Source organism: Gymnoscopelus microlampas (genome assembly GCF_963454915.1).
Source record: "Gymnoscopelus microlampas genome assembly, chromosome: 1".
Taxonomy (NCBI): Eukaryota; Metazoa; Chordata; class Actinopteri; order Myctophiformes; family Myctophidae; genus Gymnoscopelus; species Gymnoscopelus microlampas.
The window spans coordinates 6,609,900-6,613,948 of NC_139962.1; the positions used below are offsets into that span (position 1 = coordinate 6,609,900).

Sequence of the window (4,049 nt, forward strand, 5' to 3'; positions counted from 1 at the left end):
TCTCGAGATTTCAATCTCGTCTAGCGAGACGTGTATAAATAGTTTTAACTGAAAATTCCACTCCAGTGAGCCATTGCAGGTGTTTTTCTCTCACATTTCTAAAGCCTTTTCAGCTGCAATGTCAAAAGTAATATTTGCCTGCGGGTGTCGCTGTTGAGGGATTTTGCCTGTCAATCATCACCTCTGCTCCGCCCCCCCCCCAGAGGAAAGGGGAGGGGAGGGGAGGGGTGGGGAGGAGAGGAGGCCAATCCCAGATTACTTTTCAGACTAATATTAAAAAAAAAAAAAACAGACCACAGAAAATCCATTGAATTTTCAGCAAAATGTTGGGCTTTTTCCCCACAATAACAGAACACAGAAAAGACACTAGTATGGAGCCCTGAGGGACCCCGGTTACCCATGTGGTGTTTCAAGTGGTTAAAGTCCAGTCCACGCCAATGATTCGCAACGCAACTGAAGTCGCAGCAGGTCTGAATTGACCAGTTGCAGGTCGGTGCAGTTTTGGGAAATTGGGATAATGCATACATAGAACCACAATGGAAACAAAGTCTCCAGGTGTTATCCTTTTTATCTGTAATGTCTTACTGGAACACGTGCTGTTTACATTTCTGACTAATAAAGTATTCAATCAATCAAATAATAATGTTGCAAGACGTTGCAAGTTGCAACTACTAGTTGCGTTGTGAATCATTGGTGTGAGCTGGGGTTAAAGCTGTTCACCCCCAAAAATGACTTATTTTCTATCAATTACAAGCCCCATGAAGTCTTGAATTAATGGAGATTTTTTCAGTTTTTGTCGCATGCATGCCTGAGCCAATAATTTGATGAGCGGGTCATCGGTCAGTAGGAGAGTCTTTGACTCTTTGAGTCTCCTACCAGAGTCTCCGTCCGTCATCAAATTATTGGCTCAGGAATGCGACAAAAACGAATAAATCTCCATGAATTAAACCCAGCTGACACGCGACGTCAGTACAACGTTGTCCCAACATTGTACTCCAACGTTGGATGACCGTTGGATTTTGGTTGTAAATGAAAGTTTGTCTGACGTCATAACCCAACGTTGGTTAGACGTCATAACCCAACGTTGTTTAGACGTCATAACCTGACGTTTGTTTGACATCCTAAACTAACATTGATGTAACGTCAATCTCTGATGTTATGTAGACGTTGATTAAAGGTTGGACTCCCAACGTTGGAAACCAGTTGTATTTTAGTTGTAAATGAAGGTTTGTCTGACGTCATCACCTGACGTTGGTTTAACGTCAATCTCTGATGTTATGTAGACGTTGATTAAAGGTTAGACTCCCAACGTTGGATACAAGTTGTATTTTAGTTGTAAATGAAAGTTTGTCTGACGTCATAACCTGACGTTGGTTTAACGTCAATCTCTGATGTTATGTAGACGTTGATTAAAGGTTAGACTCCCAACGTTGGATACAAGTTGTATTTTAGTTGTAAATGAAAGTTTGTCTGACGTCATAGCCTAACGTGGTTAGACGTCTTAACCCGACGTTGGTTTGACATCTTAAACTAACGTTGATTTAACGTCAATCTCTGATGTTATGTAGACGTTGATTAAAGGTTAGACTCCCAACGTTGGATACAAGTTGTATTTTAGTTGTAAATGAAAGTTTGTCTGACGTCATAACCTAACGTTTGTCTGACGTCATAAACTGACGTTGGTTTGACATCTTAAACTAACGTTGATTTAACGTCAATCTCTCATGTTATGTAGACGTTGATTAAAGGTTAGACTCCCAACGTTGGATACAAGTTGTATTTTAGCTGAAAATTTATATCGGGTTGACGTCATAGTACAACATTGGCTCAACGTTAGAGTACAATCAAAATATGACATATTTCTAACGTTGTAATCACGTTGTATTTTAGTTGAGAATAAAATGTCAATCCAACATTAGCAGGACGTCAACCTCCAGAGTTACCTTGTCACGTAGATATCTTGTCACAACAAGATATCAACGTTAAAATAACGTCCTGTGCCCACTGAGTGGGCGGTGGGAACAGGACATCTTCCAGACGTCATTTTGACGTCGATATCTCATCATCACGACGTCAGACAACCAACAACAAATTACATCTTGTTTCAGTGTCAAGTTTTACCAAGGTGAAAATACAATATCAGAGAATATTATTTGACAAAGTTTAATAAAACAACATTATTAAATATTTTTTAAACTTGTAATTGGCACATTTGAATAGGTAGTATAAACAAACAGAAATTACAAGTCATATTGTTGTCCAAACAGTTACAGGTTTGGTGAATAGGTTCAGAGCCCAAAGTGCCTTTGTAGGAAAATGATTCCATTTGTGAAACTTTAAAATAACTAAACAGTACAAATCAATAAAAACAATGAAGTGCATTCTTTGAGGCATGTCTATAACATATGCACCAAGGGCAAAAACGTTAAAAAGAGAGAGAAATAACACTGAGCTCCCGTAAATCACTTGGAGAGTCTTCTCTGCATCATTCTGTTTAATTTGTTGAGGGTTGCATTCTTCTTTAGTTCCCCTAAAGATAAATGACAGAAATAAGCTATTTTAATAACTCTAACTTGATTTTTACATTATGAAACATCTTTATTGACTGACAGATATCTGTTCAAAAGTTTGGAATCAGTGAGAAATTATGATTTTGAAATTAACTGAGTTTGCAGATATGAGTACTGTCTCTGATGGAAGGGCCATCACAATTGCTTGATCTAAATCCTATGTTGGGAACAGCTATACCGTAAGGTTCATGAGAAGTTTTATACAAACCAGTCTCAAAGTACGGCAAATTCTACTGAAAATATGGGGTGAAATTTGACCTGGATATCTAGAGAATATAACATCTAGAATGCCTAAGGTCTTTAAAGATATTGCTGCACTTGGTGGATTATTTAATGAACAGAAATGTTGAAGAATGTAAGTTATTATTATTACCCTTATTATTATTACTATTACCATTATTATTATTATTATTATTACCCTTATTATTATTATTATTATTATCATCAGTGTCTTGGCTGTACTTACTTAATTTTCACAGTGATTCCAAACTCTTGAACTTAGGCATAACTGCCAACGTATATAAAAATAATCAACATTTTGTAGCACTCCTTTTTGAATGTGAAAGATAACGGAAGGGTCAAGGAAAAGTTACATCGGGCAATTAAAATGTTTAACTTACCATATGCAACGTCAAAAAGACACAGGCCCCGGGGACTTATTCTTGCCATGATGTCAACAAAGGTTGTACTGGGGTGTCAATTCATGTGACATGAGGAACGGCATCATTCTTCTGGGTGCATCATCCAATGAATTACCTCCTGTGTCTCCAACCATGACAACCTGAGAGTATGGTAAAAGTCACAGGAAGGAAAATGCCATATTAAGTGGACAGCTAAGATATTATTCTATCGTTACACCTCTTAAGGTCTTTAAACACCAGGGACATGACGAATAAATTATACAAATACTTCTTTAGAATATATTGATGCTATCGCATCAACACTATTCATATACTGTAGATGATGCCTCATTTTTATAGCCGTTAACCTGATGCCTTTAATAGCGGTGAAAAATCAAACTTGTTTCAAATCAAAATTATGTTGCTTTATTGTCAAATAATAGTGAAGTTCAGTGTGGAGGTACTTACCCGATGTATTCTACTTGAGAGGACCTTCCACCTCTTGATGTACCACATCTAGCATGAAAATAAGAAATACACAACACATTATGAATGAAAAATATACTTGACGCAAGATAGAGACTTCTCACAATGGCCTCATGCCGTGGCACAACTACTTCAGAGAAAACCCAAGAAGAAATTGTATTGTGAACCCAGTATGGTGAATTATATCGAATCGTTGGTTGAGTGAAACTTCACATCCCTACCCTTTCAATATTAACGCTGTAAGACTGCTTTTACATTACACTGCTGACTGTAGACTAATGTTTACTAGTTTATCTGTGCCTGTTATGTTTAACTGTGTCAAAAAACTATCATCAGGGTGCCCACAGCCCTGTGGGAATTTATAACTCAATTA

The 4,049-nt window shown here is 37.4% G+C and overlaps 1 long non-coding RNA gene across 1 annotated transcript; it reads right to left on the reverse strand.

The window, feature by feature from the left end:
• Nucleotides 1-2,173: 2,173 nt before the first annotated feature.
• Nucleotides 2,174-3,776, reverse strand: LOC311035664. The gene is made up of 3 exons (XR_014599759.1): nucleotides 3,659-3,776; nucleotides 3,191-3,351; nucleotides 2,174-2,530 (listed from the first exon to the last, which is right to left on the reverse strand). It is a non-coding gene; the product is annotated as an uncharacterized lncRNA (long non-coding RNA).
• Between the last annotated feature and the right edge of the window lie 273 nt (nucleotides 3,777-4,049).